The following is a 14,923-nucleotide window of genomic DNA, read 5'->3' on the forward strand; positions in this document are numbered from 1 at the left end:
TTAATTTTGGGAGGGACGCCCATATCATTTCTTTTTCTCCTGGGGAGAAGGGGACATGGGTTTTAGTCGTATAGACTATTGATTGACCTTCCTCTTTACTCTGTCTAGTTTTGACTTGCATGGGTGCAGCTGGGACCGTTTTCAGAGCGGTCAGATCTGGATACAATGTATTATTATAACCAAAATCAGTGATTGATTTATATTCCGGATTATATGGGGGAGGAGCGCTAGCAAAACCTCCTTTTTCATATTCCCATGCTTTGCGATCTAAATCATCCCAATCGGGCCTGTCGTCCTCGGAGTGATCTGTGTCGCGACGCGCTCCTAACACGGCAGCACATCGCGCACCTACACCTTCACCTTTTCTGACCACTTTTCTTGCCCTTCTAATTTGCCTTGTAGTTCTATTAATTCTATCGTATTTTTCACAACTTCTTCTCTCAATTCACATTACTGTTTATGATGATCTTCCATTTCTGTTATTTTCTTTTCTTGATTCTCACCAACCTGACACAATATCACAATTCCTTTCTCTGTCTTATCTGGTTGTTGTTGCTTCCACCAGTCCCGGAGCTCCTTCGGAGACCAGTCTTTCTCCCAACTTCCTTCCAACATTTTCTTCTCTACATTCTGTTTTTTTATTTCTCAAAAAACCAATAATGCTGGTGTCACTCACTGTGACGATTTATCTGAAATATTACATTATTATATATTATATTATGTATATATATTATAATAAAAACAAACACTCCAGTAAGGTACGGACACCCGTACATGACACTGGCTAAGGTAAGGGAACCCATAAACAACCATAAGCACCCCCGGACCTAGGACAGACTGTAACTTGCTAACTTGCTAACTGTTTTGTTTGCTTCACATCGTTTGCTGCTAGTTGCATGCCAAACGAGTTCGTTCTGTCCAAAATATAAGCTTTTTTCTTCTAATAAACTCAATAAAAATACAGTGCACTAGCAACTATTTCCCTTTCAAAAGTTGTAGTCCCGTTTCAGTTAAAACAAAATGTGTTCTTCAAACAAAGAAAATACTTGTGTTTCTTTTCCCTCTTTACCTGCTCTTATCACAAAGCTTCTCAACACAATCTCAGGTGCAGGTGCACTCTGCGCTATCCTTTGCCCGAGCTTTGTCCAGGAAAACTCACTGTAGCCATCTTAGTTCAACACGGGCTCTCCTTACCTGCGAGTCACACGGGTCCAGTTCACTTTGCAAGTGAACAGTCTCTTCTCAGAAACAATAAGGAAACTTGGAAAGAAACACAATCCCAGGTCGGTGTTAAAAAAAAGTTCTTTGTTTTCATATTAAAAGAAAACATTTGTATTTTCTCTGCACACTTCACAGCTCCAATTAGCACACTCAACTAATCCCTGCCCCCCTCAGAACCGTCACTAAAGAAAGGTACTCACAGTCATTTTAAATATGACATCCTGTAGTGTTTGTTTTCAAAATATGATCTTATTATCACTTGAACCAAATAAATCCTTTGACCCACTAATACCAAATTACAGTTAGGGGGGCCACAGATGTGATTTGAAAATACGATCTTCCATGTCTTTCTGTTGTGTTTTGACCTGGGGATCTGTAATTGTCCAAGTGGCTACTGCACATGTACTTATTTAATATTAAATGTGTTATTTAATTAGGCTTGGTTCTGATGAGCATGTACAAGACGTCAGCTTTTTAAATAACTGTGTGTATTGGATCATACACATTTTAGAAATACTCTCTCAAACTTCCCGCATTGGTACCTCACCAGGGAGGTAGAAAACAGCAATAGCATTGAAAAAGTGTGATTGTAGTTCTGCTCTTCTGCAATATATTTCTACAATATCTTTAACATCTTCTTTAACATTGTTTTAAAGGCTGGGACCAATATGGTGGAATATCTCCAACACACGGACATTGAGAGACTCGACCCCTTTGTGCTGCTGCTCAGAGACCAACTCTCAGTTGTCTCTGAGTAGGCTATGGATCAACTTCCTTTCCTAATATGAAGGAGACCATGGATACAAAACCTATGAAAAACAGGTGATTATTGTTATTCTTCTCATTATAAACTACTTAATACATCTCTCCCATAAAGTACAACAGGATAGTGGTGACGTCATTCAGGATTGGATTGCCATTGGTCAAAAGCCCTCTGAGAGAAATTGTGTGGCGACACTCCACACTCTTAGAAGAAATTGTTCTGCACAGAACCATAAAGGGTTCCTCGAGTAATCGCTCTGGTGGATCCCTTTATGGTTCTATGTAGAACCCCTTCAAAGGGGTTACATGAAGAACCCCCAAACATAGCGTTCTACACAGAACCATTCGTTTTAAAATGTTATATATAGAACCCATTCAAAAGGGGGACACGTGCTATACCTGAATTTGTTTTCCAAATACAATCTTTAAAAAATGTATGAGTTCATATATACAAACACACATACACAACGAAAAAATCGCACTACTAGTGAAGTAACTTCATTTACATTATATGCCACAACTCCTCAATTTGGAAAGCAAAAACAAGACATCTGATGTAAAAGTGTAAACTAATTACGAACAGCACTTTTGATTTTTATCTTCAATTCAGGGGCTACTTATTCGAACAGTAAACTGTATTCTCTCTTCAGAGTGACTGGAATGTTTTTGCCTACATTCAACTTAAATATGAAAGTTTCCAAAAACGGCATAGTTTTCTTTAAGGCTATTCAATGCCAAACACAAAATTCTCTCTGCTTTCAGTGCTTGTCCTTCAGCACAATTACACAGGTTCATGATGTTCTCATTTCAATACATTGTTTTCTTATTTAAACTATTTGACTTTGAGCTTACATTGAGAATAAAATCACTTTTGCAAGTAAAACCTGGCCAAGAAAGGAAGCAGCACTACAATAAAACAATACACAGAATACAAAGCAGTTCCTTCAAAAGTGAAAGTGATAAAGAGTGATGTCTGTCAGTAAATTACGTTGAGATACATATTGGTTATTTTGAATTAGGAGTCCAACTTCAATAATTTCTATTAACAAGCCAAAATACAGATCAGAATTACGGGTAATTGAAAATAATATGTAGCGCCTAGGTAAGCTTGGATGTGTTCAGAGAAACACTAAAAACGGACCTTCCTCACACCCGTCTTGTTGAGGTGGACGTGGTCATACAGGTGATGTGGCTGGATGTCTCAGTGGTGTGCCAGGTGGACGTTGGGGAGGAGGGCACATCTTCGGGATACTTCTGCGTTGATGGCCTGGATGATGTGCAGGGGCACGTCTGTGCGGGGCAGCAGTGTGGAGATGGTGATTTTGGCAGTTTGGAATTCCTCTGTGGCTTTCTTTGCCACCTGTCTCAGGGCTGAGGCCACATCGCCCCTGCGGGCACTCAGGTCGTTAGTGCCGGTGTGGATGAGGATGTGTTTGACCTGGCACAGCCTCCTCTTGGAGAGCAGCTCCAGGGCTCTCTGTGCTGTCGGGCACCAAAGCTTATTCACTTTTCGCCCAGGGAAGAGGCGCCTCTCATCCAGGAACTTCCCATTGGAGTCGCTCAGAATGACCACCTCTGTGTTGACCTGCCACTCCGGGTTTTGCGTCGGGAGTGGTGGGGGCAGCGGGTGTGTTTTAGGGGAGTGGCGTTTCAGGGGTTTGTGTATTAGTGGCAGGTCTGGTGATAGTAGGGGTGTCAGGAGTGGTGGGGAGTGTGGGTGGATCAGTGGGTGCGTCAGTGGGTGCGTCAGGGGTTGTAGGTGTTGTGGGGTCAGTGCAGTGCAGTCTCTGTGCTCCTCTCTTAGCTTCTCCAGCTGGCTCTGCAGGCTCCTCAGGTAGCTGTGCTGGGGTGTCCTGGTCAGCTCCTCCCTCGCTCTGTGCAGCTCCGTCCTCAGGGTTTGGCTCTGCTCCTCCTGGTCTCTCACTGCTGCTCTCAGCTTATGGATCTCAGCCTTGTGGTGCATCTTTAGTCCCTGAACTCCGCAAACTTCAGCTCCAGCACTGATAGGCATTCCTTTAGTGTTTTAATGTTGCTGGAGAGTTTTGGGGAGACAGGGGGGCAGTCTGTGGGAGATGGGGCACTGTCTGGCTCCGTGTGGCTGGGGGCAGACTGCAGGGTGGCCGGCTCTGGCTCGTGTTTCTCTACCTCAGTCTGCTGCTTTGAGGTGTGGAAGCCGAGAGATAATTGGTCCAGGCTGCTCTCGCTGTCCTGCACCATGATGGTCCCGTTGTGGTATACATTAAAAGTGAGCATCACACTGTCTGTGTCTTTCTCTACCAGCACTGAGATCTGCCTGCCTCTGCTAATGCCCCTCTTGTTGTTATTGGGGTATGTCTGGCACAGGGTTTTGTGAAAGGCGGTGGGGTACTGAGTGTAGAACAGTAGATTGTTCTTGACCCTGTTTTCTCCTTTACCGGTGTAGTCTAGGATGAGGGTCTCAGGAGATGCTCTCATCACAGCTTGTTTGTAGTCCTTATAGCCTGTGCAGAGCGAATGTCTTCAGGGTATCGGATTTCAAAAGGCAGCTCTGCAGTCAGACTGCTGTTCGATAGATTTGTATCAGTCTCAGTGGCAGTTGGGCTCTCTCCTACTGTCACTCTATTCAAATTGGAGCTCTGCATTTTCATTGGCTGAGTCAACTACTGAGAATGCTTATTTATTTTATTAATACATATTTTTTTGTTTAATTATTTGTCTCTATAGGTGAAAGGTCTTACCTCCAATTCTTGTCTTCAGCTTTTCTTTTCTGACTTTTCTTCCTGAACTGTCTCTCTGCTTTCTTCTTTTTGTGTTTCTCTTAAAATTATTATTTTTTGAATACTTTTTCTTCTGAATTTCTATTCCATGTCTTCTGTGTATGTTTATAGTGCTATATATTAATTTGTAAATGACAAATTAAATCCGCTTATGTATAAAAACAAATGTTTTTTAGGAGCTCATATTCCTCTCTCTCTCTCTCTCTCTCTCTCTCTCTCTCTCTCTCTCTCTCTCTCTCTCTCTCTTTCTCTCTCTCCCTCTCAATTCAATTCATTTGTATTGTCAAAGCAATTGGACATACATACATATACATACATACATACATACATACATACATACATCTACACGGAAAATAAATAATAGAATTATGAATCACAATAAGATGTAATGAAGTACAGAAAATGAAAATGTAAAAAAATGTGATCTTTAATACATACAAATAAAGAAAATAGGTTTACTATTTCCAGATTCCTTTTTTGAAATACAATGACATGCATAACAAACAAGTATTTACATTATATTTACAGCCGGTGCTCGTGTGTCACTGTGTCCCTCAGGCTGTGGTAGGCGCTGACATATTGGGCAGCCAGGGTGGCTGTGTGTCTCTCCCCCAGGAGGACTGGCGTTTTTCTTTTTTCTCAGTTTTGTCACAGGTTGGGTGGGCATCCATTATGTTGTTACAGAATTTGTCCCTTATTTTGGGCTAAAGCTTTCCGTGGAGGGGAACGTGGATCAGTTTGTACCATTTTTGGGAGAATCTGCCTTGTTGGGGCGGAGCTGTGACCAGGTGAACAGCAGATCGGGCATAGGTGGGCATGTGGGCAGAGGAGTTGGAAGGCCGGTCAAGCAAATAAGCTTGCTAAGGTACGCAGCAGCAGCAAGCATCCCCCACATCCAGCCAGCCAGCCAGTCTGGCTGGCAGTGACTGAGTGGTTGTCAGACGGCAAGCAACGGAATGTACGTGCTCTGTGATGTCATAGCAGTCAGCTGAGAGAGGCTCGTGGTGTCATCGCTGAGCTGGCTGGCTGGCTGGCTCTGTGTGTGTGTGTGTGTATGTCTCTGTGTGTGTGTGTGTGTCTGTTTGTCTGTTTTTCAGTCTGTCTGTCTCTCTCTCTCTCTCTCTCTCTCTCTCTCTCTCTCTCTCCCTCTCAATTCAATTCATTTGTATTGTCAAAGCAATTGGACATACATACATTCATACATATATATATATATATATATATATACATACATACATGCATACATGCTAGAAAGTCATTACTATGTTATCTTAAAGGCTAACTAAGCAGAACATATATCATTATAGAACAGAGTCCATAGGTCTACACATGGTTTTAGGGAACAGGCACGTAGGTCATACCGTTTGACATTGTTTCCAAGGTTCTCATCGTAAATAACAAACAGAAATCAAACTAGCTTCTGGCCTGACTTTCTAGCTTGACTCTATCTTTCCGCCTTATATACTTGGTGAATAATTGAGGAAGTAGCACCAAGTGACCACATTAGGCTGCCTGAGGGTTTCTGGGGAGTGTAGTTGTCTAGGGTCGGTTTTCTTCCCTAGAGTGCAGACCTTGCAGCAGACCTGGCCTGACATGTCTGCCATGTATGACCCTGCCCCTTGGTTTGTCCCACATCCTCCCCCCCAGCTGCGACCCCATAGGTCGAGCGACAGCCGCAAAAAAGCATGCACCCGGGACAGCCCATCAACATTCCCCATGGCCTTCCCTGGCCTGTGCTGCAGGGTGAAATGAAAATGTTGGAGACTCAAAAACCACCTCTTCACACGGGCATTCCTGTCTTTCGAACGATGCATCCAAGTGAGGGGGGCATGGTCAGTGATCAGGGTGAAGTGCCTGCCCAACAAATAGTATCGAAGACTGTCCAAAGCCCACTTCACTGCCAAACATTCTTCTTCAACTACCAAATAATTTATTTCATTGGATTCCAACTTTCTGCTAAGGAACAACACCGGGTGTTCGTGATCACCCATTCTTTGGGACAAAACCACTCCGATCCCCACCTCAGAGGCGTCCGTCTGGACTATAAATTCTTTCTGAAAGTCAGGTACCATTAAAACGGGGTTGCGGCAGAGCGCCTCCTGTAGGCTCCGGAAAGCCCGGTTTGCTGTATCACCCCATCTAACCATATTGGGTTCTGTAGCCTTAGTCATATCAGTCAGAGGGGCCGCTAAGGTAGCATAGTTGGGAATAAACCTCCGGTAATACCCAGTTAACCCTAAAAATGCCCTAACCTGCTTTTTATTGACAGGCCTAGGCCAAGAGTTTATGGCTTCAACCTTGGATATTTGGGGTTTCACCATACCCCTCCCTACTGTATAGCCCAAGTATTTGGCCTCTTCCAACCCCAAATTGCATTTGGTTGGATTAGCCATCAGGCCTGCTGCATGTATTGAATCCAATACCGCTTGGAGCTGAGACAAATGTGATTCCCAATCTGGACTGTGAATGACCACATCATCTAAATATGCTGCCGCATACGTCCTGTGTGGTCTAAGTATGTGGTCCATCAACCTTTGAAAGGTGGCAGGAGCACCATGCAGGCCAAAGGGCATCACTGTGTAGTGAAACAGACCATCTGGGGTTGCAAAGGCTGTTTTTTCTTTGGCACCCGGGGTCAAGGGAATCTGCCAGTAGCCCTTGGCTAAGTCAATAGTTGAAATATAGCGAGCATTCCCAATATTCTCTAACAATTCATCTACTCGGGGCATTGGGTATGCATCAAACTTTGAAATTTCATTAACCTTTCTAAAATCATTACAGAATCTCCAGGAGCCATCAGGTTTGGAAACCATGACTATAGGGCTGGACCACTCACTGTGGGATTCTTCAATAACCCCTGCCTCCAGCATTTCCTTAACCTCATTTCTAATAGTGTTCCTGCGAGCTTCTGGTACCCTGTAAGGCCTCATATTTACCTTCTTTCCTGGGAGAGACACAATGTTGTGAGAGACTAAATGGGTACGCCCCGGTATGCCTGAGAAAACTTCCCTATTACGTATTATCAAGTCGTTCACCTCCTTCAACTGGTCAGGTGACAAGGCAGCTGCAATATTCACCTTCGGTGTCCCTAGTGGCTGAGGGGGGTAAGTCAACATCAACACTTCCCTGTCCTTCCAGGCTTTTATTAAGTTGACATGATATATTTGTTCTGGGGGTCGGCGGCCGGGTTGCTGAACCTTATAGTTCACTTCCCGTATTCGCTCTATAATCTCATAAGGTCCCATCCACGTAGCCAGAAATTTACATTCTACAGTGGGAACCAACACCAACACCCTATCACCAGGCTGGAACACCCTCAGTGTAGCCTGACGATTATAGGCGAATTGTTGGTGTTCCTGTGCCTGCCTTAGGTGCTCTCTCACAATGGGAGTGACTGTGGCTATTCTCTCTTGCATAGCATTGATGTGCTCGACTACACTCCGGAAAGGAGTGGACTCGTGTTCCCACGTTTCACGGGCTATGTCTAATATCCCCCTGGGGTGCCTCCCATATAACAGTTCAAAAGGCGAAAAGCCCAGGGAAGCCTGTGGGACTTCCCTAATGGCAGACATCAAGTAGGGCAGCATGAATTCCCAATTTTTCCCATCCTTATCGATTACCTTTCTTAGCATGGACTTCAGGGTCCTATTAAATCTCTCAACCAACCCATCTGTTTGTGGGTGGTAGACTGATGTTCTCAACTGCTTAACCTGCAACAATTTACACAGATCGGTCATAACCTTAGACATAAAGGGTGTGCCCTGATCTGTTAATATCTCCCTCGGTATCCCCACCCTACTACACATCAACATTAGCTCTTTTGCAATACCTTTTGAAGCCATGGTCCGCAGTGGAATGGCTTCTGGGTACCTGGTGGCATAATCCAAAATAACCAGTATATACTGATGCCCTCTGGCTGATTTTGGGAGAGGTCCCACCACATCCATAGCTATCCTAGCAAAGGGGGTCTCTATGATGGGCAAAGGGACCAGTGGGCTTCTGAAGGCTGGTTTAGGAGCATGTAGTTGACATTCAGGACATGAGCTACAATGTTCTGTCACGTCTGCATGTACGCCTGGCCAGTAAAACCTCCTCAGGAGTCTATCCTTGGTTTTGTCCATCCCCAGATGTCCCCCCAGGATATGCCCATGTGCCAGATTGAGAACTGTTCGTCTGAATGGGGTGGGAACTAGCAATTGCTCCACAATGTCCACCCCTATCTTATTTACACGGTACAATAGGTCATTTTTTACCATAAAATAAGGATAAGCTGTTGGCGGGTCTGCAGTAGTCATAGGGGTCCCATTTACTACCTTCACATTTTCTATAGCATAGTGTAGAGTGAGATCTCGCACCTGTGCGCTGCCAAAATCAGTGGGGAGTCCCTCTAACACTGACACTTCTACATTGTCAGCTTCAGGGGTCTCTATGAATGGATTCTCACCCACCCTGCTAGTGCTGGGTTCCTCACCCTCCATAGGGTCATCTACGTCACTACATTCCACCCCTATGTTTTCAGTTTAATTTTCCCCAACCAAAACCTTCACTGTCGACTCAACTGGAACCAGGTCTACTTTTAGCTCTAGTTGTGGGATCGAGGCAACTTCTGGCTTACAGTTTTCAGTGTGCATTTCCAATTTACTATGTTTTCTATCTAGTTTTCCAAAATTAGGAAAATATCGTCCCAGTATCACATCATATGGCATGTTGGGTACCACACCGACTTCGTAATGTAGTTTCCCGGCCTCTGTCTGTATGTTTACAAGGGCTGTGGGATAGGGGCGTGTGTCACCATGTGTGCATGTGATACTGAGCTCCTGATGTCTATCCAGCTTGTTGGTCGCTACTAATTTTTCTGTGACCAGTGTAACCATACTGCCAGAGTCGAGTAGAGCAGCCACTTCTTTCTCATCGACTATCACTGTACACATGTGTTTTGGATTAGGTACTCCGCCTATGAAAACATCCGTCCCAACAGGGCAGGCATAAAATACCGGTTTCTCTTTCCCCATATCACACACATTACATTGCATTGGTTCCTCTCTACCTGGGCAGTGGGCCGCAATATGTCCTACTTTGTCACAATTGTAGCAGACAATTGGTTGTGATGGTGACCCCCTATAACCCTTAGTCTCGGCTTTAGGCCCCACCTTTGCCCCCCCCAGTCTTGCTCTTTTCTTCCAATCCAGCGCGTCATGTTTCCCAGAGTACTTTGGAACCATCTTACCCGGTCCGCTGGTTCGTCATGGCCTGGGGAACGAGTTTTTAACCTCCGGTACATGCTCTGCTGCTCCGGCTGTATAGAACCGCTCTACAATGGCCACCAAGGTGTCAGCGGACAGCACCTCATTCTGGCCAACCCAGCGTCGAACGTCCTTGGGCAAACAGCGTTGGTAGTTGTCAAGGACTATGGCCTCCACCACCTCGGCTGATGAATGGACCTCTGGCTGTAGCCATTTCCTGGCCAGATGGATCAGATCAAACATCTGCGTTCGGATTGGTTGTCCTGGTTGGTAGGCCCACTGCTGAAACCGATGTGCCCTCACTGCGGTGGTCACGCCCAATCGGGTCATTATCTCCGCTTTCAATTTATCATAGTCCTGGGCGTCCTTCAGCTCCAGATCAAAGTACGCTTTCTGTGCATCCCCTGCCAGATAAGGTGCCACAAGCCCTGCCCAGGAATCTTTTGGCCATCCCTCTCTCTGCTGTCCTCTCAAAGGTCATAAGGAAGGCCTCAACATCGTCCTGTTTTGTCATTTTCTGCAGAAAGTGATTGGTGCGGGGAGTGGAATGGGTTGCAGCCCCCTGTGGCCCAATCCTGGTTGCAAGTGCTTCAACACTCTCTTTCAGCTCTTTAGTCACCTTTTCCTGCTCTTCTCTAAACATTTTATTTGTATCATGCTGGACCTGCAGTGCTTCCTGATGCATCCGCATAGCATCCTGGTGAGCCACCTGCTGCACCCTGGTCGCTTCCTGTTGGGCTATTACAGCCTGTAGTTTTTTTTTTTTGGATAAAAAAATTCACTCAGCCAGTCTGGGTTTCATGAGGTGCTGCCCGCATTCTACACCAAATGTGACAAAACGCCTTGGCTGTACACATGTGCGGGTCTTCTCTGTGATCTTCTTAGGAGTAAAAACCAGTCATGACCCAGGGAGGAGGTTGCAAATACAGGGCTGTGCCTGTATGTTTACTTCAAACAAAACAAATCTGAAAACAAAACCTAACTCACACTGGAGTTGTAACTAATCTTACATAATCATTCTATTTTAAACAAAGTCTGGAATAAATAAGTCTTGGCTTTCTCCTTATGAGCTACCTCTGTTTTCCAGATAACTCACCCTATTGTCTCTCACTTCTCTCTCTCTCAGGCCCGCCTTATATACCTGGTGAATAATTGAGGAAGTAACACCAAGTGACCACATTAGGTGCTAGAATGGCTGCCTGAGGGTTTCTGGGGAGTGTAGTTGCCTAGGGTCGGTATTCTACCCTAGAGTACACACCTTGCAGCAGACCTGGCCTGACATATCTGCCATGTATGACCCTGCCCCTTGGTTTGTCACAATACATACATACATACATATACACGGAAAATAAATAATAGAATTATGAATCACAATAAGATGTAATGAAGTACAGAAAAAGAAAATGTAATAAAATGTGATCTTTAATACATACAAATAAAGAAAATAGGTATACCATTTCCAGATTCCTTTTTTGAAATACAATGACATGCATTACAAACGAGTATTTACATTATATTTACAGCCGGTGCTCGTGTGTCACTGTGTCCCTCAGGCTGTGGTTGGCGCTGACATATTGGGCAGAATGTGTCCCTTATTTTGGGCTAAAGCTTTCTGTGGAGGGGAACGTGGGTGAGTTTGTACCATTCTTGGGGGGCTCTGCCTTGTTGGGGCGGAGCTGTGATCCAGGTGAACAGCAGATCGGGCATAGGTGGGCATGTGGGCAGAGGAGTAGGAAGGCCGGTCAAGCAAATAAGCTTGCTAAGGTACGCAGCAGCAGCAAGCAGCCCCCCCATCCAGCCAGCCAGCCAGTCTGGCTGGCAGTGACTGAGTGGTTGACAGACGGCAAGCAACGGAATGTACGTGCTCTGTGATGTCATAGCAGTCAGCTGAGAGAGGCTCGTGATGTCATGGCTGAGCTGGCTGGCTGTCTGTCTGGCTGGCTCTGTGTGTGTGTGTGTGTGTGTGTGTGTGTGTGTGTGCGTGTGTCTGTCTGTCTGTCAATTCATTTCAATTCAATTCAAAGGTTCTTTATTGGCATGATCTATCACAATATTGCCAAAGCAGATACAAATGTTCTATCAATCAAGACAAAACATTGCAATACAAGATTCAGTGGAACAAATATAGTACACATTGAAATAAAATTAAGTAGGATATAAACCATATTTGTTGTTTGTATCAAAATTTGTGTCATGACATCAGAAAAATCACTGTTTTTATTTTGTTTTGCAAATGGAGTGCCACAGGCTGGTGTCTACACACTGTCTCGCAGGCTGTGGCAGGTGGATACATATTGCGCTGCTAAGAAGGCAGTGCGCTCCTCCTCTCCCAGCAGGACGGGGAGTTTGCAGCAATCGGGGATCATGCTGAACTCAGGGATATGCATTTTTAATATTTTAAAGTATGTCTCCCTGATTTTTGTGTATTTAGGGCAGGACAGCAGGAAATGCGCCTGTGTTTCGACCTCCCCTAGGTCACACTGGCTGCACAGCCGCTCTTCTCTGGCAACCCAGAATTTTCTGTAGCGGCCTTTTTCAATGGCGAGGCTGTGGTCACTGAGCCTGTATTTAGTTAGATTTTGTCTCTCTTTTATATTTTGGATTTTTAAGTATTCAGCCAATGTAATGTTTCTATTCAGGGCCCGGTAGCATTCCAATTTGTTTTGTAATTCTAATTCGTGTCTCTAATCTTTTGTGTATTTGCTTTTCAGGTACATGTCAATTTTCCCAATTGTTGTTGTTTTGGTCATTGTGTGTTCGGGCTCTGTGAGCCTCAGAGCCGTGGGGGCGTTTCTGTGTACGTGTAAGATGTTTTTATTAAATTCTAGGTGGAATATTTCCATGGGGCTTTTGTCCCAATTGTTGTTATTGAGGTTCATGAGGGGACCCCACACTTCGCTCCCATATAGCAGGATTGGTTGGATGATGGAGTTTAATATTTTAATCCAAATAGTTATTGGTATTGTTGTTTTCCCAAATTGTGTCTTTATGGCATAAAATGCCCGGCGTGCCTTGTCTTTTAATGCGTTTATAGCCAGGCTGAAGCTCCCTGACGCACTGATGGTCAGGCCAAGGTAGTTGTATCTGGTGCAGTGCTCTAATCCAGTGCTGCCCAGAGTGAAGCGGTACCTGTTTCCCTGAGATGGGGCTTTTTTCTGGAAAACCATAACTCTGGTCTTGTCCAGATTGACTGCCAGGGCCCATTTCTGACAGTACTGCTCTAGCAGCGCCAGGTTCTGCTGAAGCCCCTGCTCTGTGGGCGACAGCAGCACCAGGTCGTCTGCGTAGAGCAGGAACTTGATCTCTGTGTCATGGAGAGTTAGGCTGCGGGCGTCAGACTGCTCCAACACTGTGGCCAACTCGATGATGTAGATGTTGAACAGTGTTGGACTCAGACTGCAGCCCTGTCTCACTCCCCGCCCCTGAGTGAAGAACTCTGTTCTTGAGTTGCCAATTTGAACTCCGCATTTGTTTTCAGAATACATTGATTTAATGATGTCATAAACTTTACCCCCTACACCACTCTGTAGAAGTTTATAAAATAATCCCTTGTGCCAGATTGAGTCAAATGCCTTTCTAAAGTCTACAAAACAGGCAAATATTTTTCCTTTATTGTTTTGGGTATATTTATTTATGAGGGTGTGTAGAGTGTAAATATGATCGGTTGTGCGGTGTTTTGGTAGGAAGCCAATCTGACTCTTATTCAGGACACTGTGCTTGGTAAGGAAGGCCAGTATCTGGGCGTTGATGATACTGCAGAACACCTTCCCCAGGTTACTGCTCACACAGCTGCCCCAGTAGTTATTGGGGTCTAATTTGTCTCCACTTTTAAAAATCGGGGTGATCAATCCTTGATTCCCGACCTCAGGGAAACACCCGGCTCTCAGCACCAGGTTAAAGAGTTTGAGCAGAGCCTCCTGCAGCTGCGGGCTGCTGTGCTTCAGCATCTCAGGGCTGATGCTGTCGGGGCCGCTGGCTTTCCTGGGTTTGAGGATTTTGAGTTGATGTTTTAGTTCCTGTATTGTAAATGGGTTATCTAAGGGATTTTGGTTATTCTTAATGATTTCTTCCAATTTATTTAGGTTTTTTAATATTTTAACCTGTTCTGGCTTTGGATTGTTTTCAACATTTTGGTAAAGTTTTTCAAAGTGTGTTTTCCAGATTTCTCCATTTTGAATTGGTATTTCATTTTTTGTTTTTGGGGTATTTATTCTGCCCATATAGTGGTCTTTTTTCTTACTGAGGAGTTGCTTGTAGTGCCGCAGGGCCTGGCAGTAGCTGAGGCGAGCCTCCTGGTTGTCGGGCTCTCTGTGTTTAGTGTTGGAGAGATGTCTCAGGTGTTTCCTAGAAGTTTCACACTCCTGGTCACACCACTGTTCTTTTTTTCTTTTAGACGATTTCATATTTTGGTTTTTAATTGTTTTAATGTTTGATTTTAAAGCCAGTCTCTCAAATATTTCATTCAGTGTTTTGGTGGCTGAGTTTATTCCGTTTTGGTTTATTTGATAGTGTGAGGATTGATATCTGTCTAACATGTTTTCAATCTCATCACTATTCAGGGCTCTTGTGTAGTTCTCTGTGCTGGGCTCTGACCATCTCTAACTGGGTGGCAGGGAGACCAGTTTTGTGGGAAGTTTGGCTCTGACTTGTGGCTGCGCTGATCTTTTTAGGTAAAGTGTTATTTGGCTGTGGTCTGATAGTGGAGATTGTTGTCTGACTATAAACGCATTGTTGGCTTGTGGGTCCAGGTCAGTTATGGCGTAGTCCACCACACTGCTGCCCAGAGCCGAGCAGTATGTGAATCTCCCCAGAGAGTACCCCCTGGTCCTGCCATTGATGATATATAGACCCAGGCTTTTACATAGGCGCACTACCTGCTTCCTGCTCTTGTTTACCACGCTGTCGTGGCTGTGTCAGTGTGGAGGTGTGTGTGTGGCACAG

This window comes from Amia ocellicauda, unplaced genomic scaffold (genome assembly GCF_036373705.1).
Source record: "Amia ocellicauda isolate fAmiCal2 unplaced genomic scaffold, fAmiCal2.hap1 HAP1_SCAFFOLD_31, whole genome shotgun sequence".
NCBI lineage: Eukaryota > Metazoa > Chordata > Actinopteri > Amiiformes > Amiidae > Amia > Amia ocellicauda.